Consider the following 22,980-nt stretch of genomic DNA (forward strand, 5'->3'; position numbering starts at 1 on the left):
TTCACCCGGCTGGAGCGCAGTCCTGAACCTGTACCAGGAGGAGGAACACACTCACTTCCAGGTGTTTGGGGCTGGTGGCCCAGGTCAGTGCCCAGGAAACGGCCGACAGGGGGTCAGCGCTTGTTCTTGTAAGTGGCCCTGCAAGGCCAGGCTGCACTGTGTCCGGACTGCCTGGTCCACAGAACTTGGGTCTGGGCTCCGGAGAACCAAGCTCTGCCTTGGTGCTGCTTCACCAGCGGGGTGAACTTGGGTGCCTCACCCTCCTCAGCCCTGAACGAGCACACCAGTTTGAGGGGCTAGAAAGACCAATCAGATGGGAAGGGCCTTGCAAAGGCCCACTTTGGGGATGCTGGGGTGGGGAACAGGCCTCTGGGTGGGACCTCTTCCTTCTGGCCCCCAGCTGGGCTGAGAGCTGCACGTCCCGCACAGAGGGGAGAGTGTGTTCATTTGGGGACCCTCTCTGAGCCCTGTGCCTGCCCTCCCCGCAGGCCCCTGAGCTGCCTGGTTGGACAGCTCTCCCTTGGGGAGTCTGAGGCCCCTTTGAAGCTGGGAAGTTTATACTGGAGGGGCAAAGGCAGCCTGGATTCAAAGCATCTCTCCTGGCCCTTAATTACCCTTCTTCACCCATAGGTGGAATTTCCACTCAAAGAGCTAAAGAAAGGCACCCGCTCTGCCGCGGGGGACTGGGTTTCCCTGTTGCCTTTGTGTGACAGCCGCCAGCGGGGTGGTGGCAAGCAGCTTGGGTTTCTGATTTTAATGATTTCCTGAATTCATTCTGTTTCCTACCTCAGGGAAAGGAGCAGAGGTGATCCTTTTGAAAATTCACATAATTGCTTTTATTTGATTTTTATTAAAATGCGTTCAGGAATCATGGGATTGCCCCCTTTATTACGTTGTTCATCAATCTGGCATGGGGAATCAGCCTGGAAAAAGAGGTGCGTGCAGGAGCCTGGTGTGTGCTAGGGAGTGGGGACGGCCCTGCACTGGCCAAGTGGCACTGGGGGAGCCCAGCCCCGGCTGCTCCCCACCTGGGAGGTGAGGTGATGACCCTGCTGCGCCCACTGCATGGCGAGCTGGAAGACGGAAGGCAGTGCTGAGCGGGGAGTGCTGTGAGCACACTCTAGAGATCCTCCCCACCCCACCCTCTCCCCCTCTGTGCCTCCTCCTCCCAACCCTGAGTCCCCAGAGGCTGAGAGCCACAGCGCTCTGCCCTCCCAGCGTCCCTCGCACCCACACTTCCCTCGGCTCCCCCAGTTGCCTGCACCTTTACTGTAGCCTCCTTGCTGGTCTCGCTGGCTCCAGGCTCAGGGCCCTCAGTCCAACTTCCCACCGCCCCCCTGATCACGCCACTCCTCTGCTCAGGAACCTTGGTGGCTCCCGAGGGCCCCTTTCCTGCCAGGGCCTTTTGCTTTGGGACCTTCACCTGCAGTGGAAAGTACCTTGACCTCTTGTCAGACTTGGTTCTGAAGTTGCTCTGCTTTATCCCGGGCCAGTCCCTGCCTCTCTTAGCCTCAGTTGACTGATGAAGGAAACGTGAGCACCAAGGCCTTCGGGATAGGGTCACTGAGAGTGAACCACGGGGTATGTAACTCACACAGCGTGGTTTGGGGGTTGCGGGGGGAGAATCATGTGACTTGGCCAGGTGAGAAGTCAGAAGCGCTCAGCAAATGCTTGGGGAGAGAGGAAGGGCAGATTCAGCCCTGGCCGCCACTGAGGCCTCAGACCAGCTGAGGTGGCCACGGGAACGGCGATAGCATCTACTTCTAGCGCTTCTGCCCTCACGGCCCACGGCCCTTCCCCTCCTCCCAGCAGAGAGTTCTGGATAGGACCGGGCCCAAGCTTTCAGCCTAGCAGGTAAGAGTGGGGCTCACTGTTCTTCTTGCCTCTCGCTGCCCTTCTGGGGGACGGGGGTTGAGGTTTCCGAGGAGGGTCAGAGGTGCGTTTGCTGGGTTTCCTGGAAGCCCTCTCCCCGCTGAGCTTGGCCCATGCACCAGATGCCCTCTCTCCTCCACCCTCGGCATGTCTTATTGCCCTCCTTTAGCAGATGAGGTAACTGAAGCTCAGAGAGGGTAAGTGACTTGTTCAGGGCAGCTCAGCTAGGAAGTGGGGGGGCTCTTGGGCACAAGAAACTAGGATGGGCTCGTGACTTCCCTGCTATCTCTGAAGCTGTTGGTGAGATGTTTTGAGGGGTTGGGTTTGGCAGCTGGGCCAGGCCAGGTGGAGCCACCCTGTGCCCTGGGGTGTGGGTGGACCCTTGGGTGTTGGAGTCAGGCCCTCTCCACTCAGCCTCCAGTCTCACTGGGTGGGGGGGTCTGCCTCTGCTGGGTGGGCTGCACAGGGAGTCAGGTTAGCATGCGGGGCGTGGGCATATGCATCCAGAGCCCCGGTGGGTGCTTTTAATTTCTGTGAAAAGCCCATTTTCACTGAAAAAAAAAAAGGACAAACTTTTGTTGTCTGTTGCCAGTTTTCTTTTTTATGTGTTTGTTTTTATGCAAATCATTGGGCGGTGGATACAGCCAGGGGAATTCAGAGAGTGGAGGCCATACATTTAGAAATTCAACTGTGTGGCCCCTGAGGGCCAGCTGGGGCCCAACCATCTAGGCCAGCACTCAGTACAGGGCGCGGCGCAATGCTTAGTCCACCATCTGGCCGCTCAGCCCTGGGGAAGCTGTTACCCCCACTGGAATGCCCTTCCCTGTTCTCCTCTGCTTGGAAGACTCCTCCGTGAAGCCCATGCCACACCAAGCCTCCCTGGATGCGCTCGCCCTCCGGTTCTGATACCTGCTCACTTTGCCTGCCTGTCCCAGGAGCTGCCTGGGTTCCCTGGCACAGGTTCACATCCAGTCTCTGCAGTCAGTCTGTGAGTCTGTCTAAGAGGGCAGGCCCAGTCCTCAGTCATGGGGAGGGCCATGCAGGGAGCTGGGAAAGTCCTCTAGTCTCAGCAGAGGAAATCCCAGCCCAGAGGGGCAAAGGGTGACCAACATCTTCCCTAGGACCAAGGGGTTTCCTGGGATGCAGACTTCCATTGCTAAATTGGGACAGTCTCCATCACCCTAGCTAGGGCTGCTTGCTCAGGGCCCAACAGCAAGCCCAGGCCCTGAGCCTCCGGATTCCCAGGCTGGCACCATGTCCTGATGCTGTCGCTATAGACAGTCAGTACCTTCTTTTGGGGGAGGGGGACACTGAGACCCCTTGGATGTCCAAGAGACTGGCCCAAGGCCATGGGTGAGTGGCTACAGAACTAGACAAAGGGACCACCAGCCGTTGCGCCTCTGGCTGGTTCCTGCATCCAGGGAAAGGGCTTGCCCCAGGGAGGGGAGAATGGTTGAGCTTTGTAGTCCTGTGGCCTGAGTGCCACTCCCCGGGCCATCTCAGACCCCACCTCCCAGCTCCGTGCTTGCAGGGCTGAGGAGGGGCTGAGCCTCCCTCCCCCACTGCACCCCAGCCTCCCCTCCCCGCCCAGGCCCAGGCCCTGAAGAGCAGAGCTCCTTATCAGATCTTGGTTCTCCCCTCCGCTCTGCTACCTCTGCCTGGCCTCCGCCCCCAACCCCTGTAGCCTTTTCCTCTCAGAAGCTCCTTTTCCGTCACCAGCACACGCAGCCTGCAGAGATGTTGGTTTCTGTTGCTTTAAAAAAAAAGTTTCCTTTTGGTGAGGGCGGTGAGGGGTTGTTTACTGGGCCTGCAAAGCCTCATGTGGGCTGCAGCTGGGGGGTGGATTTGGGCCCGAAGGCTGCATGCACAACCCTGAGCCTCTGGATCCTGTGCAAAGGCAACAAGTGTGGAATAAACACCTGCTGTGCCCCCAGCTCGGGGCTGGGCTCTGCAGCACCTACTGTGTATTCACACTCCCTGGGGAACCTGTGCATCTGGGCCGGGGTTTTATCATCCGTTTCAGCAGAGGTGGCTGGGCCCCAGGCCTCTGGATTCGTGGTCCGGACTCTGCCCACCACACCGTGCTGCCTTCAGAGCTCCCCATTCCAACCTCCTTCTTCCTTACCTGCCTTTCCCCACGCACACAGGGCCCAGGCTCTCCCCAGCTGAGGGACAGAGCTTCCTGAAGCTTCCATCCTGGCATCGTGGCCCCTCTGTAGGTAGGGCATGAGCTCTAGCCATGTCACCAGAGCTGGATTTGAATTTCAAGTCCTCCTGCTGTGTGACCTCTGGCAAGTTGTTTAGCCTCTCTGAGCATCAGTTGGCTTAGCCATCAAATGAGAGAAACTTGGAGAAATCCCTGAGAGAGACTGGTGGACTCTGAAGGCTGTCAGGCAGGGGGCTGGGGTCTCTGTCTGCTTAACAGGGGCCTCAGGAAGTTTCAATTGTCAGCCAGGTCTGGGGAATTGGCAGAGGTGGTGGGGAACTGCTGAAGGTGGGTGAGTGAGGGAGCACCACAATGAAGACCATGTTCCAGAAGGATCGTGTAGGCATCAGTGTGGGTGAAGACTGCAGGGGAGAGGTAGAGGCTGGGGGGCTGTTGAAGGGGGCTTTGACTTCCTTTTCAGAAAAATAAGGTGATGTTCTCCCTACCCCACACCCCTGCCCACGCTCACCTGCTGCAACCAGGAGCAAGAATCACGGAGGCCAGACCATGATCGTGTGCCAGACTCCTGCCCAGGACACATTCCCGCCACTGGCCTCCTCCCAGATTCAGCTGTCATGCCCTGTGGGAGGAGGAACTGGAGGTTTAAGGGGTCCTGAACCCCAGCCCACACCAGCAGCCAGGTGTGACATAGGGTGTCCTCCTCCTCCTCCCAACAGCCCCAGTGTTCCTGAGAAGTGTTGGCAATCCAGGTCCACCTGAGAACCACAGTTTCCATTTCTCACTGACCTCTTCCCCTGGGTTTCCTAAACCTCTTGCTTCAAGCCTCCTGACACTACCTGAGCCCTTGAGAAAACTCCCTCCAACCCCTCACCTTACAGGTAAAGAAGTCCCCCCCAGAGCAGGGCAGCAGCTGGGCCGTCTGTGTACACTTCCCCTGCCACAACTGCGGCCTCCCCACATCCAGGACATGGGAGGGAAGCTCATGATGCAGGGAATCGAAGGCCATCTCTTTCTGTGAAGGAAGCACCTTTCTGTAAAGTGAAGAGTTTCCCTGACATGTGTCTCCCTGTGAGTGTCACAGGCATTCGTAAAGATGAACGATCCTCCGCCACCTGTACTAGGTTTCCCTGGGGATAAGCCACAGCTTGGAGGAGCTGAGGAGGCCGGGAAACTTTACTTGAGGAAACTTTACTGTTCCCCCTTCTCCTGAAGTTTGTTGGATGGAGAGTGTGGAGAGTGGGAGCACCTTTATGTGGGTCCATTCAGGCTGCTACAGTAGAATGCCATGGACTGGGTGGCTTATAAACAAGACATTTATTTTTCACAGTTCTGGAGGCTGGGAAGTCTAAGATCAAGGTGGTGGCAGATTCAGTGTCTGCTGAGAGCCTGCTTCCTGGTTCATAGACAGCTGTCTTCTCACTGTGTCCTCACATGGTGGAAGGGAGCTCTCTGGGGTCCCTTTTATAAGGGCACTAATCCCACCCATGAGGGCTACACACTCAGGACTTAATCACCTCCCCAAAGTCCCACCTCCTAATACCATTACCTTGGGGGTTAGGATTTCAACCTATGAATTTCCAGAGGAAGCATTCAGACCATAGCAATCTTGTTCTGGCAAAGGTTCTTTAACGGCAGGAAAGAAGCGTGTTTGAGTTTCACAGTCCTCCTGTGGCCATTGTACCCACTTCTGAGACAGGTACACTAAGGCCCACAGTGAGAGCCTAGATGTCCTTGCTCATATTCAGAGCCTGACTCTCTGGACTTTTGGTCAAGAAGAAAAGTCTCTCTCTGCTTGCTTCCAAGGCATGGCTGCTCTGCCGCTTCCACTGTCCTCAGTTTCTGGCCAGCACACAGTCTCTTGCACAAGAGGAGGGATGCTGTTCCTTGCTAGCCCTGTGGCTGCTCTTGTGATGCTGGGCTCCTCTGCTGTCCACATGCTCAACCCTGTAATAAAAATACTTCTCCAGTTAGTTCTAATTTTAACTCGCATTAGGACCAGCATTGCCTATAAGGCTGGCAACCGGATACCCTGGGGGAATGTGCCTGCCTCACCCGCTCCTGGTGATAGAGGCCTCCAGGCAGGGAACGAGTGAGTGCGCACCCTGCTTTGCTGTGTAAACTTCCCCAAGGCTCTTACCCTCTCTGGGCCTCTCCTACATCATCTGCAATGCCTGCTTTGTGAGATTGCAAGGATCAAAGGATGTGAGTACAGGGGATTGGAAGCCCTTTCTGTGGGCCAGCACTGGGCAGCCACCTTCTGTGTGTTTAATTTGTCTTCACAGCAGCCTAAGATGTCTGACACAGAGTGAGCTTCACGGACCACTTACTATCTACCCACCATCTGAGGGGGTTCTGAGCAGGAGGATTTTTATAGATATTATACTGGCATTCCCCTGCTGACCAGGCCTTTGCATCCTTTTACCCGGGGGTTTGGGGGCTATAGTAGAAATGGCTCCACATCCAAAGCTCTCTTTTGTCATCTCAGACAAGATGCTGTAAGGTGGCCTGGAGGGCCTTGGAGGGACAAGACCCCAAGGAGGATGGAACAGACTGAGAAGGAAGGTGGGTAAAACAGGCCCAGACTCGGGTGTGTGACCAGGCCTCAGCATTTCTGGGAGGCCAATCCTGCACCTAGTCCAGCCTCATGCCCAGCGGAGCAGGAGGCCACAGGACTTCAGGGACACACAACTCAGAGCACGAGGGCCTCCGCAGTGGCCAGGACAGAGAGGAGATCCAAGGCCCTGCCCTACATCCTGGGCACCATGGGGCCTCCCTCTTCTTGAGGCCGAGGGTAACAGCCTGATAATGATGGAGGTGAGATGGTCAGAATTTAGTTTCTTGAAAGAAAAATCCAGAATGTGATACTTCTTGCAGCTGTACATTTTGGTATAGCGTCGTGCCCTAGTAATAGTTCTATTAGACCCACTGCAGAGATGAGGAAAGTGCAGCTCAGAGAGTTTATAATTGTCCAAAGACATCTTGCTTGGAACTGGTGGATCAGAGACCAGAACCTTGGTTTGTTGATGTCAAAGCCTCCGCAGCTTTTGCCTTTTTTATGCCTACTTGACTGGCAAGATCACCCCACTTGGGGGACAGATAGGACAGTAAGACCCACATGGGAAAGTGCACAGCTAGGGAGTGAGGGAGGACTACCCAGTCTGTGCTCATTAGATACTAAGCTGCCCTCCTCTTGGTCCAAGCTGCCCATGGCCCATCCAGTCTCCCTCTTCTTCAGCCTAAGACCACCCACACCAGGCCTCCAGGTCCTGACAGTGTGGAGAAGTTCTGGCCTCCTCACCTGCTTCCCACAGCCCTTGCTGGCTGCAGAGCCTGCCCTGGACCCACTGAAGCCACGTCTCAATCCCAGATATTGCAGCAGGCACAGCCCCGGCCCTGCCCAGGCCTGCCATGGGCTCCTCCTCCCCATGGGCTCTGGGCCTGGGAAGTGATGCCCACTGGCTCAACCTGAGATTCAGTGGGTGGGGTTATGTTTTGGGTCAGCAGATCCAGGATCAGTGCTTTTGATTTCTAGCATTTCTTTTTCTTTTTTAGAATTTCCATCTCTCTACTGGTATTACCCATCTGCTCATCCATGTGGCCTACCTTTTCCATTAGAGGACTTAGCATACTGATCATAGGTGTTTTAAATTCCTGGTCTGATAATTCCAATATTTCTGCCATATCCGAGTCTCGTTCTAATGCTTGCTCTCCCTTCAAACTATTTTCCCCCTTTTATCACGCTTCGCATTTTTTTTGAATAAATAATTAATTAATTTTGGGCTGCTTTGGGTCTTTGTTGCTGCCCACTGGCTTTCTCTAGTTGTGGCGAGTCGGGGCTACTCTTCGTTGCGGTGCACGGGCTTCTCGTTGAGGTGGCTTCTCTTGTTGCGGAGCATGGGCTCTAGGTGCGTGGGCTTCAGTAGTTGCAGCACACAGGCTCAGTAGTCGTAGCTCGCGGGCTCTAGAGCGCAGGCTCAGTAGTTGTGGCACATGGGCTTAGTTGCTCCGTGGCATGTGGGATCTTCCTGGACCAGGGCTCGAACCTGTGTCCCCTGCATTGGCAAGCGGATTCCTAACCACTGTGCCACCAGGGAAGCCCAAGCAGGACTTTCTAATGATAGAAGTCTCAGGCTTACTCTGTTAACTCTTTCCTACACAAATGTTTAAAAACTTTCATTTTATCTAATACAAACATTTAAAGCTATACATTTCCCTCCAGTCAGTCTTTTAGCTGCATACTACAACAATTAATATATTGTGTTTTTATTTTTTCATTCAGTTCAAAATATTTTCTAATTTCCCTTGTGATTTCTGTTGCTCTGGTTTCAACTTGTCTGTAACATCTTATCTGTTATTAATTCCTTCCTATGACATTTTTATTTTATAAATTGTATTTTTTAGCTCTAGAAGTTCTATTTGTTTCTTTTTGTGGTTCTCATTCATCTCTTCACTGTGTTTTCTCTTAAATCCTTGAATATTTTTATAATAATTATTTTAATGTCTTTGCTAATTCCATAATTTCTGTCATCCATGTCTGTTTCTACTGAATTATTTTTCTTCTAGTTGTGGGTTGTATTTTTATGCTTTCTTGCATGTCTAGGAGTTTTTGTTTGGATGCTGGACATTTTGATGTTCCATTGCTGAGTGTTTGGATTTTGTTGTCTTCTTTAAAGATTATTAAAGATATAGCTTTGGCAGGCAGTTAGTTAGTTTACTGGTGGATCAAGTTGCTCTTTTTGAGGCTTATTTTTAAGCTTTATTAAGCTGATCAATGAGGCCTCTCTGCTGTGCTCTGGCTGGTTGGAACTCAAAGTCTTTCAGCTCTGTGTGAGCTCTGCAAGTAGTTAAACTCATAGTTCCCTAGTAATAATTTTTCTCTGATAGTTGGACTTTGCCTGGCCTCATCACATCTCACCCCAGACAGGCACAGTTTATAATTCATTCTAAGGCTCAAGAGGACCTCTGTGAAGATTTCTGGAACTTTCTCTGCCTAGCTCCCTCTTCTCTGGTACTCTGCCCATGACTGCCTATACAGGCTTAGCCTCCCTGTTCTCCAGCCTGTCTCATCAGCTCAGTGAGATTGCTGTGCTTTACTTGGATTCTCTCTCTTTGTTCAGTACCCTGGAACGTGTGTCCAGTTAGACAACTGAGACAATCATAGAGCTTACCTCATCTGTTTCTCTTCTCTCGGGAATCACTGACCTGTGCCTCTATGTGAAAATAGGTGTTTCTATGTTTCTTCAGTTTTCTTTTTCTATTTCTTTTTATTTTTTATGGTGCTGGTGCTAGTGCTAATCTGATCGCCGGTTCCTCTGTCATGGCTGGGGGTGGACAGCATGTTGAGTAGAAGTTAACCAGGAAGAGAGAGGCGTGTAGGGGCATCTTAGGAGAAAGAGCTGCATAGGGGGAAGTTGTGAGTTTGGGGCATGTTCAGGGATGGAGTTTGTGGTATGTGTGTGAGGAAGGTTATGTGGGAGCAGACAGATAGGCAGGAAGATATTTGCAAAGGACCTGGAATGACATCTAGGAGTTTGCACATTATCCCAGAGCTCTTGAGGAGGCCACAGCAAGAAATAATTATAAATACAATAACAATAACATGTAACTGATGTATTTTCACGTGCCAGGCAGGCACTGCTCTAAGCTCTTTCCATGGATCATCTCATTTACTCCTCTGCCAGCTCATGAAAGACTACAGTGTTACTAGGCATTGCCACGTGCCCTGTGTTTTTCTAAGCACTTTACACAATCACCTCATTTAGTCCTCACAAGAACACTACTTGGTAAGGAATAGAGCTATGCCTATTTTATAGATCAGGAAATCGCGGTACTGAGAGGGGAAATGACGGATGGTAACACAGAGAATAACTAGCAATAGAGGTGGTTTTCTTTTCTGCCAAAATACTCTATTAACATTATTATAATAATGTTCTTAAAGCTGCCTTTGGGTCACCCAGGTGTCCATGGCACCCCATTGCCTGCAGATACTGTGAATGCTGGAGCGTGTGGCCACCATGCCTGGTGGACACAGCATTGCCTTGTGGTCAGGTGGTACCTGTGATAGGTTCAAATCACATCCACAAATTCTTGGACACTTTCCATTGGAAGGTGGACTCTAATTCCCCTCCCCTTCTGGCTTTAGTGACTCGCTTCTAATGAACAGAACGTGGCAGAAGTGATGCCTAATGACTTCTAAGGCTGGTTATAAAAAGACATCCCTGCTTCTGCCTCACTCGTTCTCTATGACACATGCCTTGGGAGTCCCAATCTGTTTTCTGTCCCTATAGTTTTGCCTTTTCTAGAATGTCATATGAATGGAATTATCCAGTGTGTCGTCTGGCTTCCTTTATTTAGTATATTGCTTTGGAGATTCATCGATGTTTCTGTGTATATCGGTAGTTTGGTCCTTTTTATTTCAGCAGTGTTTTGTTAATTCATGCATCTGATATTCATTTGTCCATCCCAGGGCTGGGCATCCGTTGGGCACTCAATAAATGGGTGTTCAGTAGCTGAGGGGGTGAATGGAAGCTGAAGGTGGGGACTTTGCAAATCTGTTAAAGCCAGGCTTTGGTGGAGGTTGGAGGAAGCAAGGTGATGACATTTTCCCAAGACTCATTTGTCATTCATTAATTCACAGATACTTACTGAGTATCTACTCTGTGCCAACTGTTGTGCTAGGCTGTAACGAACGGTTCCTGCCCGCTCCAGAGCTGACTGTTGGCCTGAGAAGACAAATAACTCACCAAGCAGTTAACAGCGAGGGAGATCAGTGCTGGGAGAAAGGAAGACAGAGAAAGGGTGGGAGATGGGGAGGGCAGGGCAAGGGCATGATGGGGTAGACAAGGCTTCCCAGGGAAGTGAAGGCCTGAAGGAGGCGGTGTTTGCTGGACCATGGAGGAGAGAAGGGTGTGCCTGGCAGAAGGAACATATGTGAGCACACAGAGTACACATCATGTTGGAGGAATGAGGCCAGTGTGAATGTGGGGACCGGTCAGATTTAGGGCTGGAGAGGTGGTCCTAGGGCCCATATTTTGCATCAGTGAGTTTGGCTTTTAGTCTAAAGACAAAAGGGATCCACTGAAAGACTTTAAGTTGCAAAGTATTAATCAGGGTCTCTGTACTTCAGAGTGGAGAAAGGATTGGGTGCATAAATACAGGGAGAAAGGCCAGTGGGGATGTTGTAAGTATTCCAGGGAAGGGTGGTGGTGACCTGGCTAAGGGCAATGGGAAGCAGAGATTTTAGATCAACTTAGGGGAAACCTGCCAGAATCTGGTGACTGATTTTATGTGGGGAGGAGGCAGAATGAATTAAGACTAGATCCCAGGTTTGGGACTTGGGCAACCATGTCCCTGGAAGGGGAGCAAGTAAGGAGGGGGCAGGGGGTGTAGAGATGATGAGTAAACCTGGGAACTGTCGAGGTCAAAGATGTCCAAGTGGAAAAGTCCAGGAGGCAGCTGGATATTGTGGCCTGGAGAGGGAATCGGCTGGACATGCAGAATTGAGAGGCCCTGGCACGGAGCAGGGAGCAGATGAGTGTGCCCATAAATGCGTGAAGAATGTGGAGGGCCAAGGGCTCAGGACAGGGACCTGAGGAACACCAGGATTTCAAGAGAAGGACAAGAGGTGTCCAAGCGAGACCGAAGGAAACGGTGTGGGAAATAGAGATGCTGACAAAGGAGAGTTGGAGGAGCCTTGGGACGAGTGTTGAAAGGCATGGCAGCGGGCACCAGCAAGCATGCTGCCCAAGGGTAGTCAGATAAAGGGCAGGACTCAAGGATGCCCAGTCCCTGGTGACCTACGAGTTGACCCCCTTGGAAGAGTGGGAGGGGCAAAAGCCGGAGAGCTGGCTGGTGGTGAGGAGTGGATGGTGGGGACGGACAGGGAGGTCGTTTGCAGCGTGGCGTCTCTGTCTCGTTTTGCAGTTTGGTGGGGACGGGTGAGCCAAGGCTGGAGCTGGTGAGGGATGTGGGATCCAGGGAGGATTTTAGATGAGAGCAGCCTGGATTCGTTTAAGCGCTGATGCAAAGCAGCCAGTAGAGAGGGGTGTTCTGGTTGTCTACTGCTGTGTAATAAACCACCCAAATCGTAATACTTTAAAACAACAACCATTTATTATCTCTCACAATTCTTGGAATAACTGGGCTCTGCTGGCTCACATGGGGCTTCAGTCACCTGTATGTTTGACTAGAATGTCAAGATGGCCCATCACATGGCTGGCGGCTGGTGCTGGCCGTTGGTGGTGAGTTTGGCCGACCAGAACATCACAGTTCTTCTCCGTGTGACCTTTCCATCTTGGTTGGGATTCTCACAACATAACAGCTGGCTTCCAAGAGTATTCCACGTGCTCCAAAGAAGCTGCAGATATCTTAAGACCCAGTTTTGGAAATTACCCAATGTCACTTCCACCACATTCTATAGGTCAAAGCAAGTCGCAGGCCAGCCTCGAGTCAAGTGGGAGGGGGCAATAGACTCCATCTCTTCTTGTTGGGAGGAGTGGAGAAGAATTTTGGCAATCTTTAACATAACACAGGAAAAGGAAAAGGTGAACCTGTACGGGAGTAATTGATGGATCTATCGAGAAAATGGCAGGGCTGGAGGCCCAGGGCACATGCAGGGGGATTGGCTTTAGAAAGAAGAAGGGCTTGGAATGGGCTTCCAGGAGGGTAGGGTCATCTTATATTTTATCAAGATCTGAGCAGGTCAACCAACCACAAAGTTCTGGGTTGTGTAAACCACTTTGAACTTCCCCTCCCTTTGTAGAATAGCAGAGAGACTCCTAAGAACAACACTTATTATTGAGTGCTACTTTGGCCTTAATCAGTTCTCCCAGTGGCCCTGTTTGGTTGTATGAGGTCAATGTGGTGATGCCCGTTTTATAGGTGGAGGCTCAGCAAGTCTCTCTCTGTCTTTGAGTTTGTGTGAATGTGTTGATTGTCTGCACATAAAACACGTTTGCTCTCTCCTATCCGAGGAACATGTTGATATTATAATAACTCCTTAGAGGAGGGACCCCATATGGATGTGAAGTGAAATTCTCACCCAGGAGAGGGGAACAGGGAGTGGTGGCACCGGCTCAGGCCCTGGCAACTTGAGGGGATCTTGGGCTGGAATGGAACCTGGGACTGTGAGGTTCAAACCCCTCAGGACAAGAAGACAGAGGAAGGAAGAGAAGGTAGGCTGCAGAAACCTGTACTGGTGACCAGCATTCCCGCCACCCTAATCATGCACTCGTGATATTAATAAAAATAATTTATGTCATGTGACTGCTTTTTAACTATCTGCTTTCAAGACTTAAGACCAGGATTATAAAAGGCATGCATTTATAAATTATCAGCCCAGAGCTCATAAGCACATATACATTGGGGAACACTTTGGTAGCACTTTAAATTAATTTATTGTCATTCATTCCAGCTGTCTGTGATGTAAACCTTCAGCTATAAATTTGTACCATCATCTGACACACCATTAACTAAGGTGCTGCCCGAGCCAGAGCACATTATAAAACATTCGAATACAATTTCTGTAGGGACTTACAGCTCCCCTCTCCTTCCTTTCCTCTCTTCTCTCTTTCCCCTCCCCTCTCTTCCCCTCTCCTCCCCTCTCCTATTAATGACAAGCAATATGGAGAGGAGGCAAACACTTGAGAGTTGTGTTGGCAAAGGAATCAGGGCAGGTAAGACTCACTCTGTCCTGTGGCTGTCCACGGAGCTCATGGGGTTTCATCCCATTTTACAGATGGGACATCAGAGGTCCAGAGAGAGCATGGGTTTGTCTAACTAAGATCACACAGCCAGCAGAGACAATGACCTCCATCCTACCCCAGTGCCTCCTTGGAGGGCAGGCTGAGTCTCTGCTCCTGAGAACTTTGGCCTGGGCATGAGTGACCCCCAGAATTCAGAAGAAATGTAGGAAGAGGGGATAAGAGTTCTTTGAGAGGAGTTTCTGGTGGGGCAATCAGAAAAGCTTTCTGGGGATGCCGGGCAAAGAGAAGGAAAGAATGGAGGGGGATTAATTCCATGAATGCTGTTTTTAAACATTATAAAGGCAGAGAGTGGCTTGTTTGGGGGGCCCAGAAGGACTGAGCTGGCAAATTGGAAAGCAGTCCCAGGGGACAGCTTGGATCCCATGACGAGGGATTTGGTAGTGGCCAGAGCTGGCTGACACTGGAGGAAGCTCCCTGTCACTGGAGGAATGCAACTGGAGGGCTTTGGGGGCCATGGAACCATGTATTCGTTTCTTATTGCTGCTATAACAAAGGACCACAAGAGTCATGGCTTCAAAGAACACAGATTTATTAACTTATAATTATGGAGGTCAGAACTCAAAAGTGGGTCTCATTGGGCTAAAATCAAGGTGTCAGAAGTACTGCATTTCTTCTGGAGACTTCTAAGGGAGAGTCCACTTCTTTGCCTTTTCCAGCTTTTAGAGGCTGCCCGCTTTCCTTGACTCACGGCCCCTTCTTCCATCTTCAAAGCCAGTGACACCAGGCTGTGTCCCTCTAGTGATGCCATCTTGCTGGTTCTCTCTTCTGCCTCCCTCTTCCATTCTATGTACCCTTGTGACTAAATCAGGCCCATCCAGATAGTCCTAGAACATCTCCCTGTCTCAAGGTCAGCTGATCAGCAACCTCAATTTCATCTGCAACCTAATTCCCCTTTTCATGCAACCAACATATTCCCAGTTTCTGGGAACTAAGATGTGGACATTTTGGGGGGCGTGATTACTCCACCTATCACAGATGACGGGTAAGACCTCTGAGGTCTCCGTCACCCAGAGAAATTTTCTAACCTGGAGTCAGAGGACGTTGCGTTGCTTCTCTTAAGCAAGATAAGGTATGAGGTAGAAGAAAGAAGGAGAGGAAAAGGAGAAGGAGAAAGCGGAGGCAGGGCTTGGGGGCAGGACAGGAGCGGAACATGGGGCAGGAGGAGGAGTAGCAAAAGAAAGAGGAGGAGGATGGAAAATTGACGTTCATCCCATGTCAGACGGCCTCAGCCACTCACTATGTGGTCAGGCTGAGCATCAGGAGACCTGAAGTCCAATCCCAGTCCCACCATGCGACCAGGAGCCAGTCTGCTCCCCGCTCACACTGGCTTCAGTTTTTCCCTTGGTCCTGGCCTTTGATAGTTCTCCCAGTTACCCATCTGGAGTGAGCCACGTTGAGGAGGCCACAGGAATGCTATACTGGGGCCAGGCCAGGATGGTGGGGATGTCCCAGAAGGGTTGCCTGGCAGGATGGAGTTCCATCCACCCCCAGCACCAACTGGCCAGCACTGTTCCTTGAAGGGAGAACTGTGGACCTGAATGGTCCCTGGACTCCAAGCCCCAACTGCAAGGGCCTGTGTGTTTGCCCTCCTCCACCTGTCTATCCCCCTCACCTCCCCTGTCCCAACCAGGCCTTCTTGCCCTCATCCCAGGAAGCCCTGACCATCCTGAGGATCAGTCCCGGGAGAGTTCTGGGGCAGCCTGGGAGGAGCCTTGCTAGGAGCTGCCCAGGGCAGCTGGGTGTTCTTTTTTTTTTTTTTTTTTTTTTGCGGTACGCGGGCCTCTCACTGCTGTAACCACTCCCGCTGCGGAGCACAGGGTCCGGATGAGCAGGCCCAGAGGCCATGGCTCACGGGCCCAGCCGCTCCGCGGCATGTGGGATCTTCCCAGACCGGGGCACAAACCCGTATCCCCTGCATCAGCAGGCAGACTCTCAACCACTGCGCCACCAGGGAAGCCCAGCTGGGTGTTCTTGCCTGACAATCGTTCATCTTCCTCTTACACACTGAAGTGCAGGGGCTGGGTCTTTCTAAAACTGCATCTGTCCACCTCCCTCATTCCTCTCAAATCCTAAGGATAAGGTCCTTAGCTTGGATAAAACAGTATTTACCCCACAGGGCTTTGGACAAAGTGAAGTGACCATCACTCTAAATGGCTCCACGGCACAGGGTCTGGCACATAACAGGAAGTCAGTGGTGGGTGGTGGCCTTCCCATGGGTGCTGCCCCCGGGCAGGCCAAGTCCATTCATTCTCAGAGGTGCCTTCCCTCCTGAAGTCTGCCAGGGACCCTGGCCCGATAACTGCAGGTCTGAGCTCTGGGGGTGACCAGACTGTTGGGGTTAATGTTTCTGTCCCCTGCCTGTCTCGCTGGCCTGCGGCGGCCATGCAGACTGTGATGTCCCCGAGGCAGGGCCTTGGTTTCCTTGGCCTTCCCGGCTCCAGGATCCAGCCCCAGCTGGGCACTTAGTAGGTGCTGGGTCAGGTGTTGGAAGGAATGAGTGGATGCTGAGCTGAGAGCTAATTCACTCAGCAAACATTGCTCAGCCCTGCTCAGTGCCAGGCCTGGTGGGCACCCCTGTCTCAGCCCCCGCCCTTCAGCGCTCACCGGGCCTCTTTGACTGTCATGTGCTACTGTGGTGGGTGTGTGGACCACTGGCCAAAGAGGGAGGAGGACAAAGTCTCCGATGGTGGTCCTTGAACCCTCAGCACCCACTCTGCTGGTACTCACGTCTCCTCTTATCTCTGACCAGACCTCGAAAAGCCAAGAACCCGTTCTATTCGTCAATTATCTGCTGTCTGTGCTGAGAGCAGGGCTGCCTGGACAGATAAAACCCCAGGGGAGGGGCAGGGGGCCAGGAAACAGACAGGGTGCAGGAGTGGAGCCCCCTCCTCCGGTGGGCACACACCACGGTGGGCATGCACCCTCACACTCTCACACACAACGATGGGGACATCTCTGGCACACCTGTCACCCCTCTCACATGTACACGCAGCTCCACACCCTCACAAGGCCCTCCTGCGTGCACCTCTGGTGCACACGAACCCATAATCACGCCTGGATCGCTCCCGCAGCGTGTCCCCTACACACATTGCTTCCCACACCCACGGTCACATGCACCCTATGCGGACACACCCTCCCCCAACATCAGCCCACAGAGCCTGCTCCCATCTGCCCCGCCCACCTCTGCACACTCATCCTCCGCCTTGACAATCACACACACCTCTGGCACGCACGCGTGTCCATACGCATGTTCTCCATGCACACGCCTTGCCAGCACCCATGCTGAGGGCTTCCTCCATGTTCCTCAAGGTGGAGAGTGGTGCCAGAATGGACTGGTCTTATGGGGTTTCTGAGGGCAGATGGATCATTACCTGGAGCCGGTTGGTTTGGTCTGAACTTTTGGCTGTGGAATCAGGAGACCTGGGTTTGAGTCAGAGGTCTAAATTCACTAACCATGAGGGCGCCTGGATGAGTCCCTTTCCCAGTCCAGACCTTGGTTTCCTCATCTGTGAGATGGGAACAATACCAATCCCAGTGGGTGTTTCCAGGATCCAATCAAGTGCTGTCATGGAAGTGAAAATGTGAACATAGAGAGGGTCAGTGTGTATTATTATTGCTGTTTGCTGCCGTTGTTGATTAATGGGGTAATCAATCAAAAAACCTTTGCTTTTTAATTATTTTTTATTTTTTATATTTTTGTCCATGCCACACGGCATGTGGGATCTTAGTGCCCTCACCAGGGATCCCACCCCAGGCCCCCTGCTGTGGAAGTGCACAGTTCCCCTGCCAGGGAAGTCCCAGTAGTTCATTTCTTTTTATTGCTAAGTAGTATTCCATAGTCTGGATGTACTAGAGTTTGTTCAGCCATTCACCTCATGGAGGACATTGGGTTGTTTACAGTTTAAGGCTAACACATAAAACTGCTATGAACATTTGTGTACAAGTCTTTGCACGGACAGTTATTTCCTTTCCTCATGGGTGAGTAGGAATGGAATGGCTGGATCATATTGTACATAGATTTTTTTAAGTAATTTTATTTTATTTTATTTTTTAATTTTTGGCTGCATTGGGCTTTCTCTAGTTGAGACAAGAGGGGGCTACTCTTTATTGTGGTGTGCAGGCTTCTCATTGCAGTGGCTTCTCTTGTTGTGGAGCACGGGCTCTAGGTGCGCGGGCTTCAGTAGCTGTGGCACGTGGGCTCAGTAGTTGTGGTGCATGGGCTTTGTTGCTCTGTGGCATGTGGGATCTTCCCGGACCAGGGCTCGAACCCGTGTCCCTGCATTGGCAGGTGGATTCTCAAGCACTGAGCCACCAGGGAAGTCCCAGTAGATAGACGTTTAGCTTTTTTTTAAATTAAATATCTATTTTAAAAAATTTATTATTCATTTATTTACTTAATCTATTTTTGGCTGTGTCAGGTCTTAGTTGCAGCACACGGGATCTTCGCTGAGGCATGTGGGATCTTTCGTTGTGGCGCATGGGCTTCTCTCTAGTTGTGGTGTGTGGGTTTTCTCTTCTCTAGTTGTGGCGTGCAGGCCCCAGGGTGCATGGGCTCTGTAGTTTGTGGCACGTGGGCTCTAGCTGAGGTGTGGGCTCAGTAGTTGTGGCACGGGGGCTTAGTTGCCCCGGGGCATGTGGGATCTTAGCTCCCTGACCAGGGATTGAACCCGAGTCCCCTGCATTGTAAGGTGGATTCTTTAGCACGGGACCATCAGGGAAGTCCCAATCGGGGTCCTTTGGAGGACTGGGAGACCCTATCAAGGTGCTTGTGACCAGGAAAACCTGGCCTGATCCTGGTAACCTTGAGGGTTCGACACCCTCCACCCCAAATCACTGGGACCCTGCCTGGGTCTAGTGCCTCACCCAGGATGCTCTGCAGCAAGCCTATCCCCCCGCATGCCCTCGGCTGGTCCACAGCTGCCTCCCGACCACCTCCTCCGTCCACGCCCAGGCCCCCCTGCACCCAAGACGTTGGGGTAGGTTTCCTTGCAAGACTTTCCCACCCAATTCCCAGCGTTACAGCGGAGGGTGACAGCATTGGTCATAGCAGCTCTGCGGGCGGCCTGGGCGGCAGGGCCGATGTGGGAGCACACGGAGATGTGACTGGGGTGTCCGTGTGGGTCTGTGCAGTGGGAATGTAGCCCGCGGCTGTGCAGATGTGTGGTGTGTGGGCATGGCTGCGCTGTCTGGGAGCGTGGGAGCGTGTGTGTGTGTGTGTGTGTGTGCGCGCGCATGGTGTGTGTGTGTGCTAGTGCTTCTGTGGTGCTGGGGAACGTGAGTGTGGAGATGTGTGTGTGTCTGTCTGTCTGTGGATGTGTCTGTCTAGGAGGGTGGCTGCAGTGTGGGTGTGCGTGGGAGTGATGTGTGTGCTGTGGTGTGTGTGTCTGTCTGGGTGTATCTGTCTGTCTGGCCGTGGGCGTGTCTCTCTGGGCGGGTGGCTGCTTTGCGGTGGGGCGTGGGCTTCTCTGTGCTCCTGCGGCTTGTGGGGTGAGCGTGCGGGGCGGTGCGAGGGGGCGGCGGTGTGCGCAGCAGCGGCGGGCGGGCGCGCGGGCCGGCGGCCAGGGCGCGTCCCCGCTTCCCCGCACACAGTGGCTGGGCTGACAGCCGGGCGGAGAAGAAAACTAGACGTCAGGGAAATCAGTCAGAGACAAATCGATTCCCTTCAGAGGTGAGAAAAAGCAGATGCTGCAGCTGCTGGTGGCCCGTTCGGCTCTGAGCCACATCCCTCCCCAGCCCAAGCCCCCTCCCCCAGTGCTCTTGGCTGCCGATGTCCGCCCAACCCCCTCTGCCTTTGTTAGGGGCCCGGCGGCGGGCCTGCTGCCTGGGCTGCCTCCTCCCTTCCCCGGCAGGCAGGCAGAAGCCCGTGCGGGGCGTGAGTGTGCCTGAGAGATTGGGGGTACAGACCTAGTTGTGGGCCTTGCCTGATGGCAGAGCCCCCTTAGGGTCTTCAGAGACGTTGGGCCAGCGACTTGGCTAAGGACATCCAGGGAGCTGGAGGTGGCACTGTCCCTGAATTCAGGCCTGCTGGGTGCCAACCAAGGGGGATTTTGCCCACCTCCTGCTCCCCCACTCAGGGGCTCTTTGAGCAAAGCCCCCTTTTCCTCCCTCCATCCTGTGTTCAGGGATAGCACAAGAGTTGCTGCCCCTGGGCAGCGCTGGTGCCGCATCCTTCCTCCCGGTGCTCTAGCCGGTCCCCGGGGGGGTGGGGTCTGGGGCTGTGGGGTGGGGCCCTGACACCCTGCCTGGGTCTTGCTGGCACCCGGCTGCCCGGTGGTTCCTCCCCCCCCCCACCCAGGCCCTCCTCTCTGCAACCCTCTTTTCCATTGGGTTGTAACACCCAGAACAAATCAGGAAACAAGGGCAAAGCCTCTTAGAAACAGACCCATCTGGAGTCAGGGCTCTGTCTTCGATGTCCTGGGCTCTCATGGCCAGCCTCTGCAGCCACCTGCTCGGTAGACCTGCCGAGCTTTTGTTCTGGGCCAGGGCCTGGATTTGGAAGTGAGCAAGACAAGCAGGGCCTGCCTTCAGGGAGCCTCACATCCAGCTGGGAAGACACACCTTGACTCCAGCTGGGATGAGAAGTAGGTGGGGGGAGAGAGGGAGGGCAGGGTCCCAGCCATAGACAGCCCTGGTGCCCTCGGCTCCACCCTCCTTTCCAGGAGCCCATGGGCTCCTAGCTTCAGCTCAAGCTGGTTCCTCAGCCACATTGCCCCTGCCCCCTACAGGTGTCCACTTGCCCACCTCCTCCCCAGCGAGTGCTCTCCCAGGTCCCGCCTCTCTTTCACACTTGAGCCCCGGCTAGGACGGATGGCTCTGCCAGACCCACGCTCTATCTTCCTTCCTTGTTAGGACAGTCGGCTTCGTCCAGCATGGATGCCCCACTGTTTTAGTGGGAAGCTGCTCCATTGAGCAGAGGGCGGGAGAAGTGGCTGTTCCAGGGGCTTGGTTTCTGGGATGGCTGCACCAACAGACTCCCCCCACCGCAGACCCTGTCCTCTGCCCATGAGGACCCTGGTCTCTGCTCCCCACTCTCAGGCACGTCCTGACCAGTGTCCACCTGCTGGGGCCCTCCATGGCCATCCCTAGCCACACTCTGGAATCCAGAGCCTGTACTGAGAAGCCTGTGTTCCCTGGCTCTCCCAGACCTGGCTGTGAGTCCTGGGCCAGGCACTAAACCTCTCCGGACCTTGTGTTCTACCTAGCTAAAAGGATGAGGAATCAGGCCTTTTACAGCCCCAGAGGGCCCCAGAGTGGGATCTGCTCGGAGTAACAGCTGTGTTTTTGTTACTGCTGGTCAGGGGATGGCTCGTGGAATCCTTTCCAAACCCCACCCCTGGCCTAGATTCCCAGTGGCCAGCCAGATGGGAGAGGCCATGGATTGATCTACAAACATTGATTGAACCAATTTGGGGCCAAGCCCACGGGCAGACAGCACCTGGCCTAGTGCCTGGCCCATGAGATGTGTCCAAAAAATTAACAGCGGAGAGAAGGAATAGATGGAGTCGTGAGTGTGGACATTGCTGGCATGTCCCTGGCCCCCAGGAGCTTTCAGGCTCACTGGGATGCATTGGGTTTCTGACTCCAGCTCTGCTTCTGACCGCTCCTGGCCTTCCTGTTTGTCCCTCAGTAACATCGGCAGCTCTGTGACCTTGAAGATCATTTCCTGCTGGGATATTAATACCACCACTAATAATAACAGTAGCCATCGAGGCAGGAGCAAGCATACTAATATTAGCTGCACCTGTTGAGGGCCCAGCACGTGCCAGGCCCCCGCATGTGTTCTGATGTCAGTCCTCCCCTGAGCCGTGAGCTGGATTTACCATCTCCATGTTGACAACAAGAGGACGGATGCTCTGCACTTGCCCAGGGTTTCAGAGCTAGGATAGAACTCAAGGCTGTTTTGGTTGGGCTCTGAGGATGGCAAAGCACAGAGGTACTCAGCTGACCTCAAGGAAGGGAGGGCTGAATGAAAAGAGGAACATCGTGGGGGCCTGGGGTGAGCCAGTTCCCTGGGCTGCAGGCAAGGCTGGACTGCGCTGTGGAGCCACAGGAGCTGGGGCCCCATGCAGCAGAGAACCCCCCGGGGCTGCAGTGCTGGCATCACCCTCACTGGGCCTCCTCCTTCCCAGCTCGCTGCTCTGTCTGTCCCACGCTAACTCCCACGTTCCCTTCTTCCTCTCTGTGTGTCTGTGCTGGACCCCTGCTCCTCACGGATGTGGCTGCCTGGCAGCTCCACTCTCCACTGGGACTCTGTCCACACCTCCTTTCAGGCCCTTTCCCCCAGCTGCCTGCCCAATTCACTTCTTATTTCCCAGCTCAAGGTCAGCTTCCCACCCTGCCAGGTCCCCTGCCCCAGCTGCCCGTTGTCAGGCCCCAGCCCTCGTGCAGTCAACGGCGGTTGGACGGGCACTTTCTGTTCACCCAGAGGGTCTCAAACTTGGTCTCAGGACCTGTTATGCTCTTAGAAATTACCGAGGACCCCAAAGAGTTTTTGTTTATGGGGTTGTGTCTATTGATATTTACCACATTTGAAATGAAACTGAGAAATCATAAAATATTTATTCTTGAAGAACAATGAGAATAAATCATTACATATCAACCATTAACGTATTTTTCAGGACAAATAACTATTTTCTAAAATGAAAAAATTTGAGTGGTACCACTGTATGTTTTCACAGTTCTCTTTAATGGTTTACTGGGACTTCTCTGGTAGTGCAGTGGATAAGACTCTGTTCTCCCAATGCAGGGGGCCTGTGTTTGATCCCTGGTCAGGGAACTAGGTCCCATATGCATGCTGCAACTAAGAGTTTGCATGCCACAACTAAGAGTTCACATGCCACAGCTAAGAGTTCGCATGCCACAACTAAGGAGCCCGCCCACTACAACTAAGACCTGGCGCAACCAAAATAAATAAATAAATAAATATTTTAAAAAAATGGTTCACTTAAGAGAAGACGGTTGGGTTCTCACGTCTGCTTCTGCATTCAATCTGTTGAAGCCGCTGGAAAACTCCACTGTAGGTTTGCAAAAGGAAGAGGGTAAATAAGGCAAATAACACCTTCCAACCTTGCAGAGCCTCTGAAAGACTAGGTGTCTTAGATCGTTCCTGATATGACCCCTACACGGGCTCCTCAACCTGACAAATGCCACAGGAACCCAGCAATCAGCCAAAGGCCG

Source organism: Mesoplodon bidens (assembly GCF_964165515.1).
Source record: "Mesoplodon bidens genome assembly, chromosome: 1".
In the NCBI taxonomy this organism is placed as follows: Eukaryota; Metazoa; Chordata; class Mammalia; order Artiodactyla; family Ziphiidae; genus Mesoplodon; species Mesoplodon bidens.